This window comes from Mustela nigripes, chromosome 3 (genome assembly GCF_022355385.1).
Source record: "Mustela nigripes isolate SB6536 chromosome 3, MUSNIG.SB6536, whole genome shotgun sequence".
NCBI classification, from domain to species: Eukaryota; Metazoa; Chordata; class Mammalia; order Carnivora; family Mustelidae; genus Mustela; species Mustela nigripes.
Genome location: NC_081559.1, coordinates 149,142,721 through 149,162,301, shown reverse-complemented (window position 1 = coordinate 149,162,301; position 19,581 = coordinate 149,142,721). Strand labels below are relative to the sequence as shown.

The 19,581-nt window shown below is 37.8% G+C and overlaps 1 protein-coding gene across 4 annotated transcripts in view; it reads right to left on the bottom strand.

Annotated features, from left to right (window-relative positions):
• Nucleotides 1-5,827, bottom strand: part of WWP1 (WW domain containing E3 ubiquitin protein ligase 1) — a 150,138-nt gene extending 144,311 nt beyond the window's left edge. For all 4 annotated transcript variants that reach the window (XM_059394817.1, XM_059394814.1, XM_059394816.1 and 1 more), the window contains exon 1: nt 5,597-5,827. The gene's annotated coding sequence lies outside the window, so the exon portion shown is untranslated. The remainder of the gene's footprint in view (nt 1-5,596) is intronic.
• Between the last annotated feature and the right edge of the window lie 13,754 nt (nt 5,828-19,581).

Sequence of the window (19,581 nt, the reverse complement as noted above, 5' to 3'; positions counted from 1 at the left end):
AGCATATAAGGTTAAACCCAGAGGTCCAAAATTTTCTTTTCTACCCAACGAGACAGTGCCAGCTACTTCCAACTATGTAATAAGCCAAATATGCTATTATTTGAATTTCAGACTCCACTTTCCCTCTGACAAGCCTAGGCTCAAAGTACCAAAAGTACTAGGCAGCTTAAAATCTCAGCTTCATGAAGTTTTCTAGGTGCCCCATTTTTGGTGTAATACAGGTGTTTGGGTTAATCTTCAGATTCTCATACTTCTCTAGTCCTTTTCTCTTGAATATGGAATGGACCTGTGAACTGCTTTCACCAACAGAATGTGGCAAAAATGATGCTGTGCCCAAAAAAGGCCTGGTTGCTTTTTTTTTTTTTTGCCCTGTTGAGTCCTAAGCCACTATGCGCAAGGCCAGCAACACTGCTGGAAAGGCCACTTAGGAGGCAGGACCCTGAAACTCTAAGAAATATGGAGTAAGAGAAAAAAAGAGAGAAGACCAGCTCCCAGCTGAACTATAGCTGAAAGCAGCCTTTAGAGTGACCACCAGCAAAACCCAAACTGCTCCAATCAGTCCAGCCTAGGAGAGCAGAACTATAAGCAAATAAGACAGCTGTTTTAAGTCACTTACTTTTAGGTTGTTACACAGCAATAAATGACCAAAACAATGTTTACCTGGTTCCTTTTGCTTTTGCATAATTTGTTCAAAACTCATAGAAAAGGAGAGATTTAAGTAATTACAACTCCAAACATTCATACAAACTCAGAAGATAAAAGTCTTACGCCTTTTTAAATGTTAGTGACCATACCAAACTCTTGAGTTTCAAAAGGACAGGCTTCATGTCTGTCCTCTCAGCACTGGACCCCAGCACCCAGCACAATACCTGGCATGTAATAGGCACAGCAGGCGGTGTTACGAACAAACAATAGGTTTAAGGAATGTCAAGACAAATGTTAGTCCTCCTTATAACTTAGGAGTTATCTGGCATATGGTTTTACACAATATGTTCCAAAATTGTTTAATCATGTGTATACTAAGAGTTTTGTAATGGCAAATCATTTTTTTAATGATAAAGCTCTTTATGTAATAGTAAAAATCATGAAATACCATGATACAAACTTTTGGAAATCACATCCTGATGAAATGTTCCAAAAATACCAATTTCCATTGAGTAGGCTTTTATAAGCAGATTTTCAGAAGGAAATTAAAACTTACATTTCACCCATGTACTTTTTCAGATAAGAAATCAACTTCTGCTCTTTTCTTGATGGGAGGATAACTAATTTGTGATAAATGCTTAAAATTTCAAAATTATCCACCAACAGCCACTGTAATGAGGTTACCATTTTAACACACTCCTCATATATCACCTTCAGTTAAATTCCCATTGTAGATGAAGTGTTAGCAAAAAAAAAAAAAAAAAAAAAAAAAAAAATTTACTGACCTAGGAACAAAAATATGGGTTTTACTTCTAGTTCTAATTTTAACCACTTACTAGTCATATACTTGGAAATTTTTTCCAACTTCTTTGAGCATCAGTATATTCATCTAAAAAGCAATGATTATCTCCTGACATACCTAACTTCTCAGCTATCATGAGAATCAGATGAGAAAGTCTATACAGCCATTATGGAAAAATGTCAAATGCCATACAAATATAAGATATGATATTCTTCTTAATGTCAGCAATGAATAGAAAAATCATTTGTGTATGTGCTTTTGCTAGACATTTTTCTACCATTAAGTATTACCAACTAGTTCCTTCAACACTACTATACAGGCCAATTTATTGGTTTTTCCACTACTTGTTATTACATCACATTTTTATAGAAAGAGTAAAAAGACCCCAGTCTTTCTAATAATTATGGAATCAAAGTTTTTAGAGCTATAAAAGATACTAAGTAATAACTTGCTCAAGTTCCCTACTAGGAAGATAATCTTATAGGTGGAGAAAAGTCAATTATTTACTAATCAAATTATGCTTTAACCCCTTAATCCAATGAAGAAAAGCAGTGACTAGGACCCTGTACTTCATTTCTTTTATGAAGTTTCCATTTTTATTTGATAAGGCTTCATAAATGAAGTCAAAGGATGGCTCTTAAGTAAGGCATACATGAATACAAAAAATACAATAAAGATAAAAATGTTTAAGATTTCTTATTTCACTTTTCCCCCTTCCCCCAAACCCAAACTAAGATACAAAGGAAATATAAATAAATACAAAGGAAATAAATATAGTTATTGCTATATGCACTCCATACACCCAATTCATGTCTCCTCTCACCAGCTCTCCTGCATATGGAAAACAAGAAGGGTATAGAAAGTCCATTGAAAATCAAAGACCCAGGAATCACAAAATGTGAAAACTGAAAGGAACCTCCGGGATAATTCAGTCTTACTGATGAGGTCACTTAAAGTCAATAACTATATATAACAGATGTTAAATCATATACCTTCTTATAAAAAAAAAAAACACAATCATTGTCAATTAGCTCTTAATTCCACTTTACCCACTTGCTAACTGAAATACTTAGGGCAAATCATTTAACTTCTTGGTCTAGTTTGTTATATAATAGCAAATAATGTACCATTGTCAAAATTCTTTGTAAACTGTATACCACAGCACAAATGTAAAGAGATACTGTATCTAAGTGTATATAAGGTATGTCTCTACAGTAGGGGACATCAGCAAATGGAAGAATTTGAAGATTCTATTTTTTTAAAAAGCCTCCAGTAATTCTGAGACCTGCTCTTAGCCCAACCCACTGACTCACGGGTTCATGAGCGAGCTTCAAGAGGGTTCACGTACTTTCCTAAAATTACATCCAGAAAGCATAGGTGCATATGGAAATTTTCCAGGCCAGATTTTTTTTTAGTTTCACCAAAAATTAGTAAACACCAAAAAGCTAAAAACTACTACTGTAAAGTAACACTGATGTGCCAAAGATAAAGCTTCCACTGATATTGCTCAAAATGGTACCATTCTTTTTTTACACCCAAGGGTTTTTTGTTTTTTTGTTTTTAAAGACTTTATTTGACAGGCAGAGATCACAAGTAGACCAGGTGGAGAGAGAGGAAGGGAAGCAGGCTCCCCACTGAGCAGAGAGCATGATGTGGGGCTCGGATCCCAGGACCCTGGGATCATTACCTGAGCTGAAGGCAGAGGCTTTAACCCACTGAGCCATTCAGGTGCCCCAAAATGGTACCATTCTTTTCCCAACCTGGATCAGAATCTCAGTTATTTTTACTTTCTTCATTTTCTCTCTCATCATCAAATTCTCTCCATTCAATTTCCTTCCTTCTTTCTATTCCTAGTATTATAGCCACAGTTCCAACCCTCATTACTTTTGACCACAGCAATCAAGAAGTCTTTCTGAGGGCACCTGGGTGGTTCAGTGGGTTAAAGCCTCTGCCTTCAGCTCAGGTCATGATCCCGGGGTCCTGGGATAGAGCCCCGCATCGGGCTCTCTGCTAGGTGGGGAGCCTGCTTCCTCCTCTCTCTCTGCCTGCCTCTCTGCCTACTTGTGATCTCTGTCTGTCAAATAAATAAAAATCTTTAAAAAAAAATCTTTCTGCCTCCAGATTTCTACTTCAATTCACATCACACATTGCTGCCAAATTAATCCTCTGAAAACAAAAGTTTAATAAGTCACAACTCAAAAATCATCTGTAAAACCCCCAACACCTACTAAATCCAAGATCATTAGCCTGGCATTAAAAGCAATCATAAACTCGTTCAAACTTCTACTTCAAGTTTTATCATCCTTTGTTAGTACAAATACTTTTTGTTTCATCCGAGTATAATACCCAATGTATAAACTGTACGCTCTAATCTCTTAGTCCCTTATCTTTGTTTGCATTACCGTTCTCAGCTTATAGAAAGTCACGGTCATCCTTCAAAACAAAGGTTTCGTAAGCCAGCAGCTCTCTGAATCCCTTCTTACCTCCCCTTGCCAAGTAAGATGGGAGCTCTACCCCTTCTGAATTTGAATTCTATATGAAACTTAACTATGTACTAAAAGATAAATAAGCCATTTGTGTATAGTCCTACCTAACTATTCTGGGAAGGCAGAAACTGCTATAATCCTTAATATTCCCCCAAACACCTCACACAGTCATGCAGTAGATGCTTAATAATTGTGAAAGGAAGTAAAAGATATTTCAGCCTTCGTGGGGTAAACAGCAAAGATTACGATCGCTCTGAAGGCAGAGAATTTCTTTGCGACAACCTCCATCATCCCAGGCTTCCAAAAAAACATAACCCTTACTTACTGCTTTTTAATTCCTGGCATTGGATGTTTTATAAACAGTTTTGCATTTTAAGGGAAGAACTATTTGAAAACCTTAATAAGCTACATACCAAATAACTAGTCTACATACTTTACACTTCTCAATTTGAGTAGCTCCAAACACTTGGCTACTAAGTTTTCAGCTTAAAAAAAAAAATACTACTTATGAAAAGCGATGAATTTGCAGTCACAGCTAATTATCTGCTTTATGGTCAAAAACAAATCACATGAATAAAAGAATGCCTTTATTTTTTCAAAAGGAGCATTTTGCTTGTATAGTACACAGAGCCTTACTTAGCGAGACAGGTAAAGTGGATTTATACATATGGATGAATTCTTGCACAAACCCGCATGCAGTGTACACCAGCCACTTCAGGTAAATACCAAAGGGGGCAAAAAGCTAACTTTGGACATTATTCTTTCCCACTATTAACAGTACCTTTTTAAAGCAGAAACTCAAATCTCTTTGCACATAAGCCTACACAAAAAGCTAAAAACTTACCAAGCAGAAAAAGAAAGCCACATCGAGCCCCTGGAAAATATTTTAACCTGAAGAGCAAGGATGTCAAAATAATAGATACTCGTCTTTGGTAAGGAAGGTTTCATGTAATTACAGGAGCATAGGACGCTCAACTCCAAACGATGGAGTAAAGAAAGGTCTGATCATTTAAAGGCTGTAAAAACAATGGGCAAACTACAAAATCAAAACATTTTTTTTTTTTAAAGATGAAAGAAGGTCCAAATCACAGATGAGATAAAGACTAGTAAAAACTGCAAGGTCACTGGAACCTACCAGGTCACAAAGGTGGAGGTGGGGGTTGTGGCGGGGGGGGGGGGTGGTGACTGCAGAGTCAGTGAAGCAGGAGTGACAAAAACACGTCAGAAAAATACGTTCTAAGGCTGGGAGTCTTTGGTTTGGGACGGCGAAATTGCGGTGAAAGTCAGGGCACGGGCAGTTAAGTCCATACAGTGCTGTTTTTTGGAGAGGCGTTAGGGAAAGGAAGAGAAGGTAGACGGAACGCTAAGACCAGGCTAAGGAAGCTTGAGAACCGCGGCTGCAGAGTCACGGAAACACTTCGCTCCAGTATCATTAGCTCGGGCCTGTGTCAGGGCCAACTCGGGGCAAGACCCGTGACCCCACCCCAGAAAACTCCCGGCCACTGGGCTGGAGAAGGCAGCCAGGGCGGCGCAGACCGTCCCCGACCCTCAGAGGGTCCCGCCCCGGGGCGGACCGTGCCGGGCTTACCCGCACCGCCGCTAAGGCTCTGGGCCGGCGCCCCCACCCCACCGCGCCCCCCGCCCGCCGCCGCGGCGTCCTTACCCGGCGCAAAGCTGTCGGCTCCCGGCGGTCGGGCGGCCACAGCAGCGGCGCCTCCTCCAGCGGCGGGCGCCCTCACCCTTCCGCGCCCAAGATCGCCATCTCGCAGCAGGCGCGGCGGCGGCGGCGGCAGCAGCCACCCAGGCGTCGGCCCCGGCAGCCCAGGCCGCCTGCAGCCACTTGGAACCCGCTTGCCGCGCTCGGCGACACCCGACCCTCCCCCCACCCCCACCCCGGCCACGCGCCACCCCCAGCAGACCCCACACCTCCCTCCTCAGCAGCGCGCCGCGTGCTCCCGTCGACGGCGCCGCGCCGCGAGCGCGCGCCTTCCCGCCGGCCCCGCACCGCGCGCTGTGCCGCGGCCGCCTAAAACCAACTCCGGACGCGGAATCCGGCTTCCCGCGAGCATGCGCAGCGAGGGCGCCCCGATGATGCTTTTGGAAAACTCCGCTCCTCCGGGTCTTCGGAGCGGTCGAGGAGAGGTGGAGGGCCAGCCAATGGGAGAGGGGGGCGGGGCCAAAACCTGTGGAAGGGGCGGGGCCGCGGCTGAGATTTGGGAAGAGGCATTTCTAAGGCGGAGGTGGGTGCTGTTAACTTAACTTTCTGGTTCAGACAGAACCGGTGGATGACTTGATCGCGAGTAAAGTCCTCGGGCACTGGCGTTCTTTTCTTGAATGCTTTACAGCAAAATTAGGCTGTGAATAAATAGTCCTTAACCTGAGTATTTGACTTAATACCCACTGCAAGATTAAATAGTGCATTTAACAGATGGCCATGCCGGAAGACTTCCATTTTATTTCTATTAGTAATCAAAACGTTCACTCCCTCTACCCCTATATGAATACAATGCTAAAACTAATACTAAACAAGTACATGTGTCAGTGCAACAAGTCATATGGCAATACCATTAAAAAGGGTCTATTATCCTCATTTATACAAACGAGTCAACTAGTCTCTAGAAGTATTTTTGGTTCTGTCTGTTGCTTTTAGAAGAAAGGCCACACTGCAGGTAGAAATCAGTGGTGACCACATTACTCACCAGATAACCTGGGCTTCTACTTCAGAAATGATAAACGCCATCAAGCACAGCTTTCTACAATTTTAGCCCAACTGCCTCACCCAAGCCCCACAAATTACCTAGTTTTAATTCTCTCTCGAAGACTGGGTGTCCCTGCTCCTCTCCAAAGCGAACCTCTTTACTGTCCACTACCTCCCTCAGCACGATCATGTTTTAATTCTTTTCTGTCTTAAAATTTTCCTTGACTTTAAAACCTTTCTATTTCTTTTTCCATCCTAATTAAGCTCTTGAAAGAATTGCATACCAAGAACAGCATCAACACCCCATGAATAATTGTAAGATTCAATAAATCACTTTTTTTTAAAGATTTTATTTATTTATTTGAGAGGAAGAGTGACCGTGAGGGAGAGAAAAAGCATGAGCAGCAGCTGGGGGTGGTGGTGCTGGGGGCATGGAGCGGGTGGAGTTGCAGGGATGGAGGGTGGAGAGGGTGGAAGTGGGGACAGGGAGTGGAAGGAAGCATAGGCAGAAGTACACTGCCCACCCAGCAGGGAGCTGGATGCTGGGCTCCGTCCCTGGACTCTAGAATCATGACCTGAACCAAAGGCAGGCGCTTAACCTGAGCCACCCAGGTGTCCCGGAATAAAAAAACTCTTGAGTGAATGTAAGTTCTCTTACTCTCTGTTCCATCAGTTTTTGCACTCAATTCAGACCAGGGTTCAATGCATACCATGTCCACTATGATTATTCTAAAATGCACATCTGAGTATGTCGCTTCACTGCTTAAAATCTTTCACTGGTTCTTCCGAACTTTCAAGAGAAGGATTAACATGATCTTCAAGGCCACTTGACTCTTGCATGCTCAGTCCCTCCATCTTACAGAACTGTTTTCAGAGTTCTCTGATTGTGTTCACTGATCTCTGTTTTAATGAATATTGTTTCCTCTAACCCTCTCCTCACTGTTTTGTTTGCCCCCTCCCTTTAAAAGTGAATTCAAGAATCTCAAATAGAACACACACATACTCTGCAGAGATCTGCACGCTATCTCCAAAATGCCTACAGGCCTCCTTCCACTTCCGGCTCACTTTCAGGTCCTCTGAGTCCTCAGTTTCCCCGCAGTTCTGTTCCATTCAGAAGCTCCTAATAGTCACCTAGGCCCCTAAACTGATGGTCATTGTTGAGCCCGCTTTTCATTCTTAAATATTTCTTTGGTTTCAAATGAATACTGTTATAAATAACTATCTTTTTATTAAATCATTGTATCCTTACATGTTACCTTGAGTTTAAATCCTTTAAAGTAATTAGAGGTGTGAACAATTTTAGCCCTTTCGAAACATATTGGCAAGCTGCCTTCCAGAAGGAACACAGGCTTCGGTATCACATTGCCTGGTATCAAAATGCAGCTCTGCCCCTCAGGAAGGCCACATTCAGACTTTCATGGGTCCCAGATTCCTTTACCTTTGTGGGCCTCTTCCTCCATAAAATAATATTAAAAATTATATTTATAACTACACTGATATAAAAACAAATACATTAATATTATACATGAAAACATTTTCTTCAGCCATTCCCTTCTGATTTTAAAAGAAATATAAAAATTTTCATGGACCCTAAAAGTAAGGTAAGCCTGAGGTACTGAACTTACTATTAGATAAGTCAGTTCTGCTGACCTATAAACTATGAGATTTGGCCAAATTCCTTAATCTGACAGTGCCTCAACCAGAAAATTGGTATAATGCTACCACATGATGTTGAAACAGAAAGCAAATGAATTGCTACAAATAAAATATCTAGAATTACGTGACACATAATAAATTACTGTTGTTATATTGTCATTATCAATTTTCCTACAGCACTGTTTGAGAGTATGATTGTCCTTTACTGTGCCCAGGACATCATGGTATATTTTGATATGTACAAATATGGCATCCTACTGTTAGTCCATTGTTCATTTCCTTATTGGAGTAGTCAAAAAAGGCAACTTATATATAATATATTGATCCCAGATGAAATGATTGGCCTTTTCCTTTTTTGTTGTCTTCTGTTATTTAATGCTTCACAAGTCCTTTCTCATTCTGAGATCATATCATTACCTGTCTTTATTTTTTTCTATTTATTTGGTGATTTCACCTTTTTCATTAAACAATTTAATCCTTTCAGATTCATTTGGAATGATGATCTATTTTTTATTTTCTCTAAGTAGTCTGTGATCTTCCTTAGCTTGTTTGTTAAAGAATCCTTCTCCACATATTCTAAAATATGTCTACATATTTATTCCTATTCCCTCCTTTAAAAAGTAGAGACTAATTCCCTCCCAAGTGAATGTAAGTTGTACTTAGTGACTTGCTTCAAATGTGTACAATATAGCAGAAGTGACAGACTGTCACTTCCAAGAGAAGGTCTTTAAAAGGTATTGTGGCTCCTCCCTACTCTCTCTCTGATCACTTGTTCTGGGGAAGGCAGTTACCATGTCATGAGGACATGTCAGATAACTGTATCAGATGCCCACATGGCAAGGAACAGAATATCCTGCCAAATAACAGCAAGGATCTGAGCCTCCTGCCAATCTCCATGTGATTGAGTGATCTTGGAAGCAGTTTCTCCAGCCCCAGTCAGGCATTTAGATGATGCAGACATTTTGATTTCAACCCCATTAGAAAAGTTGAACCAGATCCTCCACCTAAGTCACTCGCAAATATCTTCCCCATCGTAACTAACTGTCAGATAATAAATGTTTATTGTTTTGATCCACCAAATTTGGGGGATAATTTGTTACACAGCAATAGATAACAAATACACTAACCCAGTGGTTTTCAACTGGGGACAATTTTGCATGCCAGGGGACATTTGGTAATATTATATTTTTGATTGTCACAACTGATGGGGAGGTAGGGGCAGAGATTTCCATTGCCATCTTGTGGGTAGAAACCAGAGAGTGCTGCATTTCTTTCAGTGCATAAGACAGTACACACACACACACACCCCACACACCCCTGCAGCAATGAAGAATTATCAGACTCAAATGGCAATATAGTGCCAAAGGTGAGAAACCTCACACTAACTTGTTTTCCCTGCACCTTAAAATTTCCCTTTCTCACATGTACTTATGAAAGAGGTGGGTTTGCTTCATATCCTTTGTTCATTTGGGTGCTGCTTTACCTTATTTTATCCCCAGTCCTAGGCTTTCTGCTTTCTGCCACTGGATAATAATTTTACTTTTTCAAGAATTTGGTATAAATGAAATAATTTACTATGTACTTTTCTGTGTCTTGCTTCTTTAGTTAGGCATATTTTAGAGATTTATTCATATTGTTGTGTGTAGCAATATTCCTTCTTTACTGTTTACTACTATTCTCTTGTATGGATTTGCCAAATTTTTTAAATGTTTGTTCTATTCATGGACATTTTGTTTGTTTCTTATTTTTGGTTATTATGACTAAAGATTCCATGACCATGTGGTTAAAATTCTTTGTGTTGACATATGTTTTCTTTTTCTTGGGTAAATAATGCCTAGGAGTAGAATTGCTGGGTCATGGGAAGTACATATTTAGCCTTATAAGAAATTGTCAACCTGCTTTCCAAAGTGGTTGTATCATTTTACATTCTTACCAGCAATGTATGTTCTAGTTGTTCCATTTCCTCTCTAACACTTAGTAATGTTAGTCCTTTCTGATCTTAGCCATCAGTGGATGTGTATTGGTCATTGTGTCATTGTGTTTTCTCTTGTATTTCCCTGATAACTAATGATGTTGAGCATCTTTTCATTTACTTATGGGTCATTTGTATATTTTCTCTTGTGAAGTTTCTGTTCAAATCATTTCCCCATTTCAAATTGTTTTTGTCTATTCTACGTGTAATTCTATATACCAGTCCTTCATGAGGTACGTATGTGTAAAATCTTTTCTCCCAGATTGTGTCTTACTATGGTGGCCTAACTACATATACAAACACATGCCTCTCCAAGATGAACTTCATTGATCCTGGCCTCCTGGTATCAATACTCTTGTAGAGCCCCCTCCCCTCCTTGAAATGATGATATGTAACTTCTGAGGCTAAGTCATAAAAGAGATTGCAGCATCAATCTTGCCCTCCTGGAGTGCTTGATCTAGAGAAAGCCAGTATTTTGAAAGAGAGGAACTAAGGCCTGTTGATAAACAGGTAAGAGCAACTTGCCTTCTCATGTCACAACTGTGACACTCTAAGCCAGAATCGGCCAGCCACACAAGTCACAGACTCTTGATCCACAAACACTGTGAGAGATAATAGTTTATTTCTGTTTTCAGCCACTATTTTTTGAAGAATTTTTTACACAGAAACAGATAAATTTGCATTTTCATTTGTTAGCAATGTCTTTTAAAGAATAGAAGTTTTTAATTTATAAGTTGTTTGTTTTGTGGCTTATGTTTTCTATGACATATTTAAGAAATTTCACCCACTCCAGGATAATGAAGATTTTTAATCTTTCTTCTTGAATTTTATACTTTGAGCTTTTATCTTTGAGTCTATAATGCATTTAAGATCAATTTTTGCATATGGTGTGAGGTAAGAGTCAATATTAATTCTTTTCCAAATAGATACACAGTTTCAACACCATTTATTGAAAAGATAATTCTTTCCTCATTGAACCACTTTGCCAATTTTAGTAAAAATTCATTGTCTATTTCAGGACTCTATTCCATTTCATTTAACTATATGTCTGTCTTTTTGCAATTATCACACTATATTGATTAACTGTAATTTTTAGAATGTCTTGAAAGTCAGGAAGTATAAATAGTCCAAGTTTGTTCTTTTTTCTCACAATAATTTTGACTCTTCCAGGTTCTTTGCATTTCCGTATGACTGTTAGTTAACTCATTAATTTTTTTTTAAACACACCTTGAGGGGTTTTCTTGGGATTGTGAATATGTAGATCAATTTAGGAAGAATTGACCTCTTAACAATATTTAGTCTTCCAATCCCCAGACATAGATCTCAGTTTATTTAGATGGCCTCTAAATTCTCTTAGCAATATTTTGTATTTTTTATAGTATTGGTATTGCATACACTTATCCTTAAGTATTTCACGCTTTTGATGCTATTATAACTGTTATATTTTTAAGATTTTATTTATTTATTTGTCAGAGAGAGTGAGCACTGGCAGTCAGAGTGGCAGACAGAGGCAGAGGGAAAAGCAGGCTCCCCGCCGAGCAAGGAGCCAGATGTGGGACTTGATCCCAGGACGTTGGGATCATGACCAGAGCTGAAGCCCAAGGCTTTAGCCCATTGAGCCACCCAGGCACCCCCATTCTGTACGCTTTTATTTCTTTTTCTTGCACTGACTAGCACATCCAGCAGGGTGCTGAACAGAAATGGTGAGAAAGGACATCCTTGCCTTTGCCCTGACTTTAAGAAAACCATTCAGTGTTTTACCAGTAAGTATTATGTTATCCTTATTTATTTATTTATTTATTTTTTAATTTATGCCCTTACCAGGTTGAGGAAATTCCCTTCTTTGCCTGTTTGCTGAGAGTTCTTATGATGAATAAGTGTTAAGTTTTATCATATGCTTCAGGAGGGAGCATCTGTTGAGATGTTGGTATGAACCCATCTTGATATGATGGGTTAAGTTGATTGATTTTTCAAGTGTTAAAACAACCTTACATTCTTGAAATAAACTACCTTGACCATCGTGTATTAGACATTTTATTTGTGGCTAGGTCTTATTTGCTAAACTTTAAAAGATTTGAAGCAATCTAAGTTCATTAAACATATTGGTGTAGTTTTTTTTTGTTATGTCTTTGTCTAGGTTTATTATCAGGGTAAGGCTGGCCTAATAAAATAAGCTTGGGAATGTAGACTCCTTATCTAATTTTGAAAGAAATTGTGTAAAATTTTTATTATTTATTTCTTAAGTGTTTGAGAGATTTTACCAGTGAAGCTATCTGGGGCAGGAGTTTTCTTTCTATGAGAGTTTTAATTATGAATTTAATTTGTTTGTAGATAAAATACAATTCAAATTTTCATATCTTCTTGTACTGGTCTTGGTGTTTTGTGTCTTTCAAGATATTTTTCTATTTCATTTAAGTTGTCAGCTTGTTGACCTAAATTTTTTCATAATATTACTGTATTATTCTTTCATATTTATAGGAATATAGCAGTGTCTTATCTTTTATTCCTAATATTAGTATTTTGTGTCTTCTTTTTTACTTTATCAGTTTAGATAAAGATCTTTCAGTTTGATCTCTTTAAAACAAAGCTTTGGTTTCATTAATTTGTCCATTTTCTGTTTCATTTGTTTTAGCTTTCACCTTTTTTATTGCCATATTTAGACTTATTTGGGGTTTATTTGCTCTTTCTTTTAAAGTGTATATTTGTCCTGGGAACTGACTTTTTTTTTTTTTTTAAGATTTTATTTATTTACTTGACAGACAGAGATCACAAGCAGGTAGAGAGAGAGGAGGAAGGAGTGTCCCTGCTGAACAGAGAGCCTGATGCGGGGCTCGATCCCAGCACCCTGGGATCCTGACTTGAGCCGAAGGCAGAGGCTTTAACCCACTGAGCCACCCAGGTGCCCCTCCCCCACCTTTTTAAAAGTTTTTATTTATTTTTTTAGTAATCTCTACCCCTAACATGAGGTTCAAAATCAGGACCCTGAGATCAAGTGTGGCATGCTCTTCTGACTAAGCCAACCAGGCACCATGGGACCTTAATTCTTTTCGGGCATTAGCATGTAGAGCATAAATTTCCTTCTGTACACTGTTTTAGCTTAATCCCCCCAATTTTGATATATTTTATTTTTGTTTGTCCTAAATATTTTCTTATATTTTATGTGATTCCTTTTTTGACCCATGAAGTATTAGGACGTATGTTGCATAATTTTCAAATATTTGGGAACTTACCAGATATCTTTTTGTCATTGTTTTCTAATTTAATTCTATTATGGTCAGAGAACGTGCTCTATTATTTCTATCTTTTTAAATCATTGATACTTGTTTTATCCCTCAGCTTCTCAGTGAATTTTTCATTTGCACATGAATAATATATTTTCTGCTGTTGTGGGGGAGAATGAAAGTTGTTCTATACATGGTTATTTGGTCAAGTTGAATAATAATATTTTTCAAGCTTCCTATAGCTTTCGTGAATTTTATCTACTTGCTACTATCATTTATTAAGAGGAATATTGAAATCTCTCACTGTAATTGTGGAACACCATTTTTGCCTTTGTGTTCTATTAGTTATTCATGTATTTTAAAGGTCTGTTATTAGATGTATATATATTTAGGATTATTTTTTCTTCCTTATCATTACAAAATTTTCTTCATAATCTGTTAGTATTATTTGTTTTGAATTAATAATAATATTGATTTATCCACTTCAGTTTTCTTAATGATTAGTGTTTGAGTAATACCTTTTTCCATATTTTACCTTTAACGTATCCTTATCTTTATATTTCAAAGTAGTTTTGTTGTAGACAGCATTGGTTGAAACTTAACTTTTTTATCCAGTCAGGACAATCTCTGCCTTTTAATTGAAGTGTTCAGACCATTTAAATGTAATGATTATTGATATAATTAGCTTTACATTTGTCTTTTAAAACTTCTTTTATTTTTATACCATCTCTTCTTGTTTCTTTTTCTTTTTTTTTCCGCGTTGCAATGGATTAGATGAATTTTTCCAAAAGATTTATTTATTCATTTTATTTTTTATTTTTTAAAGATTTTATTTATTTATTTGACAGACAGAGATCACAAGCAGGCAGAGAGGCAGACAGAGAGAGAGAGGAGGAAGCAGGCTCCCTGCTGAGCAGAGAGACCGACGCGGGTCCCGATCCCAGGACCCCGGGATCATGACCTGAGCCGAAGGCAGAGGCTTCAACCCACTGAGCCTCCCAGGCGCCCCTATTTATTCATTTTAAAGAGAGAGACAAGAGTGGGAGGGGCACAAGGGGAGGGAGAGAGAATCCCAAGCAGACTCTGTAACAAGCACAGAGTCTGCTTGGGATTCCATGTGGAGCTTGATTCCATGACCTTGAGACCATGATCCCAGCTGAAATCGAAAGTCCGAAGCTTAACCGACTGCCCCACCCAGGTGCCCCTAGATGAGTATTTTCTAATATTCCATTGTATCTCCACTACTGACTTATTACCTATAGCTCTTAGTAGTTTTTTATTGTTTGTTTTAGGACTTATAGAATGTATCTTTAACTTACACAGTCTAACTCTGAATACTATTATACCACTTCATATTTAATGTAAGAACTTTATGGCAGTGTACTTCAACTTTTCCCTTCTTTTTCTTAGTGCTGTTGTTGTTTTAAGTTGAAGTACTACACGTTGTATCCTCTATAGTACATTACTAGCATTTTTACTTTAGAAGAATCACTTTTTTAAATAGAAAAGTTTTATATTTTTGCACATATATATTTTTCCAATGATATTCATTTCTAAAAGTTTTTTTTTCAAGTAAGGTTTTTTTTTTAAGATTTTATTTATTTATTAGAGAGATGGAGAGAGAGAGCACAGCAGAACAGCAAGCAGAGGAAGAGAGAGAAGCAGGCTCCCCACTGAGCGGGGAGGTTGATGTGGGGTTCGATTCTAGGACCTCGGGATCATGACCTGAGCCAAAGGCAGCCGCTTAACTGACAGAGCCACCCAGGCACCCCTGAACAATATTCATTTCTTTAAGTGGGTCTGTATTACAAGTTGATTCAATTTCCTTTAGCCTAAAGGTATTCCTTTTATATTTCTGGTAGTAAAGTTCTACTGATAATAATTATCTCAGATTTTATTTGTCAAAAAAAGTTTTATTTCACTTTCATTTTTTAAGGAATTTTTTTGCTAGGTAAAGAATTCTACTTTGATTATTTTTTTTCCTTCAGTTTTTTAAAGATGTACTTTGTCTTCTGGCCTGCAGTTTCTGATGAAAGTTCTGAAATAATTTAACATTTTTGTTTCTCTTGTTGTTGGTTTTCTGCTCCTTTTATGTTGTTATTGTTTCCTTAAAAAAATTTTTTTTATCAGTGGTTTTGAACAATCCGATTAGTACATACCTTTATGTGATTAATCCTCCATGAGATTCACTGGGCTTCTTGGATTTATGGGGTTTTATGTTTTATCATATTTAGAAAAGTTTTGGCTGTTATTTTTTCAAATGCTGTTTCTACTTCCTGTTGATCTCCCTTCTGGGACTCCAATTGCATATATTGTAATTAAATATGTATTACATCATTACTGTTTAGTTTCCCCCCGACCCCGATAGGTCACTGAGGCTCTGCTTTTGTTGTTGATATTTTAATTTGTTCGTTTTTAGAGACTTCTTTTTTCTTTTTGCACTTCAGTTTGGGTGGTTTCCATTGCTCTGTCTTGAGTTTAACTTTTCTTTTGTGGTACCTAATCAACTGTTAAGACCATCTAGTATAGTTCCTATTTCAGATACTATATTTTTCAACCCTAGGAAGTACATTTGGTATTTTAAAAAATATTTTCCCTGTCTTCATTATATTTATTTTTCCTTTAAATTCTTGTACATGTTTATAATAATTCTTTTATCATTCTTGTCTGCTAATTCCATCATTTATATTATTTCATAATTTTTTTTCTATGACAGATTATTCTTCTGCTGTGAGAAACATATTTGTGCTTCTTTGCATGTCTAGTAATAGCTGCCTGCTGAACCTTGTCAGTGTGTGCTTTGTTGAGTGCTGCTTTGTGTGTTCTTTAAGAATGCTAGATTTCAAAATTTGTCATACTAGATAAGTTATTTCATAATCAGCTAGGTTCTTTTGAGTCTTGTTTTTAAGCTTTTTTTGGTGAGCTGATGTAGAGTAGACTGTACTCTGGGTATTCAAAAAGGCTCATAGAATCTGGCTGGCCAGACTCAAACACCTCTAAGCTGTTTGTGAACTTTGAGAATTATTCACTTTACAGCTCTCTGGTCCATTTTTTTGTCTGGCCTTGGAGAGTTTCACCTTATGCATGTGTTAATTATATTCAATAACAGTCTCAAGTCACCATGCAGGATTTAATATCTTTTCTTCATGTTGTTTTCTCCTCTCTAGCTCTCTACCCCACCAAGTCTAGTAATCTTCCCAAACTATATTATCTTTCTCTTCAACTCAGGGGGTTAATTTTACCTTAATATCCAGTCTTTCCCTACTGCTACTCCTGAAGCAGTGCAATTCCCAAGCATAAATCTTCCAGTCTAGAGCAGTGCTCTGGGGCCCCAGAAGTTCCATTCATGTTAGTCTTGGTCCTCCAAGTCTAGTAGAATTGTCTCAGAAGGTGAGGTAAGCTTGGTACTCAGTCTACTGTGGCCATGAAAACTCCAATACCTTCTGTTGTGGTGGCTATTTCACCAGTGTCATTTACACAATCTTAATTCGTTTTATAATCCAGGACATGGATATGGATATGATCAATCTCACACAAACATACATTTCCATACATGCATGCATATACAGCCAAACACAAGTATGCACACATGTGGACAAAATGTATTATCAGAGGCTATAAATATATATTTAAAACATTAATTTAGTAATAGTGACTAACAGTTTTTGAGAATTTATTATGAGCCAGGAACTGTAAAAGAAAAACAACAACAACAACAACAACAGACCAGTTTATATGCATTATTTCGTTTTCCTCTTATGAACTACAAACATTAGAGAATTTGGGTAATTTGTACAAAGTCTTTCATCCAGTAACAGATGAAGTCAAACTTGAGTACAGGCATCCTAACTCTAGAGGAGGGGCTGGTAAACTATGGTGGGCAAACTGATACCCATTTTTGTAAGTAAAGTTCTGTACCAAGACAGGCATATGCTCATTCTCTTTTGTATTCTCTGTGGCTACTTTTGAGCTACAATAGAGTTGAGTAGTTGCAACATAGACTGTATAGTATACAAAGCCTAAAATATTTATTAACTAACCCAGGGCAGGATAAGTTTACTGACCTTGTTCTAAAACACAAATTAGGGATGCCTGGGTGGCTCAGTTGGTTAAGTATCTGCCCTTGGCTCTGGTCATGATCCCAGGGTCATGCGATCAAGTCCTGCATCAGGCTCCTTGCAAGGAGCCTTCTTCTCCCTCTGCCTACCACTCTCCCTAACTGTGCTCTCTCTTTTTGACAAATAAATATATAAAACCTTTTAAAAATACACAAATTAATTATTCCATCATTTCAAGGTCATTTCCCCTGCTACTTTGAGGTAGTTTTTCATGTCATTTTGCTGACCATGTAAATTCTCTTCATTCATTTTTCTCTGAGTTCCAAATACATTTTTCAGCATACCAAAAATAGTGCATCACGAAGATGTATGCCCCTCACTTAAAAAATGGCTATCTCCATCCTCTAGAATGAAAAGTTTCTAAGAGCTGATGTTTTGTCTACTGTGTTCACTACAGTATCCTCAGTGCCTAAGACAGAGCCTAGCAGAGAGTAGGTCCTAGGCAGAATAACTCTTAATGATGATCCCTTGACTATACAAATTATTATCTGATTAAACTCTAAGATAGGATTTTATCCCTCCCTAGATAAACCTATAATAAAAGGTGGTTTTTTATACTTCCTTTTCCCACTGATTCATAACGCCAACTTTAAAAATTATTATTATCAAAGGCTGAATTGCCACATGTACTAGTTAACCCAGTTGTCAGTTAAGGTTGGCCTACCCTTTGATATTTAAATAAAATTGGCTCCAACCCCTTAGTCAACATTCTATGAGAAATCCAATCTCCCTCTTACAAATTCTCCGAATCTCCAAAAGAATTTATTTACATGGTCTCTTCTGGCTTTGTGAATCAGCTTCTAATTAACTTCTGCTTTTACATACATCTCATCCCACATGGCTGGCCTCTTCTCTGCTTCCCACCAGACATGAATCTCAAGATTTTTTTTTTTGGATTCCTTCTCAATACTCCCACCCCCTTAAAAAAGAAAATCTCACTCTTGAGAGTTATCCTCTGTGTGCAGCATTCTTCATTGACAGTTAGAGGGAAACAAAGGGGATCTTCATGCAGCAATACAAACAATTTAAAATCGATCTTAAGAATCACAAAATTCTACTACTGACACTAATATTACACTATACATTAACTAACTGGAATTTAAATAAAAACTTGAAAAAGCAAAGTTAAATAAATAACATTGATCTTAAAAACTCCCTGTTGTCTTAAAGCCTTCGGCCAATCTACAGCCAGAAATTTCTCATTGGCCACCTCTCTCGACAAGCATGTGAGAGTTTTCCTCTATTTACTCTCTTTTCATACAAGGTTTTCATTTTTGATTTTTGGGGCAGAGTAATGTGTCTTTCTTTTTGTTCCATTATCTTCTTCCAGCCTAGGCCCCAAGGCTCTTACCTTTTACCCTTGTGCAATATATTAAGATATCTTTCTCAACAAAAGGATATCTTTCCCAAGAGAAATTCTAGTGTGAAATGTTAAAATTAGTTTTTTTCCATTTCATTAAACAATAATCTATTTCTGGGCCATCTACTCTCTTCCTTTTATCTGTCTTTCTATTTTTGCAATCATTAATATCACACTTTTAATTACTATAGCTATGGTATATAGTTTACTACCTATATGCAGGGTTAATATACCAAATGCTTAACAACAGGTAAAGCACAAAAATGCACCATATGAACTAAGCAATCACAACAGAGCGCTGACAGAGATCACAAAGCATAATCATAAGGGTACGTACAGGCTACCTTTAAGGGAAATGTTCGTCATTACTCTTCATTTTCAAAATTTCTAGTTTTTTTCTCACATAATGGTTATTATCAGTTATATGTGTCATTTTGTCTAATTAAAAAAAAAAAAAACTCATCAGGTTTGCAGTTGGGATTGCAATAACAACAAAAACATTCTCCTGATCTCTGAGAAGGCCAGGGAGGCTGAAGGCTGAATCAATGACCAATGACTGATGATTTAGTCAATCCTGTCTATACAGTGAAGTTTCCATAAAAACCCAAAGAACAAAATTGGAG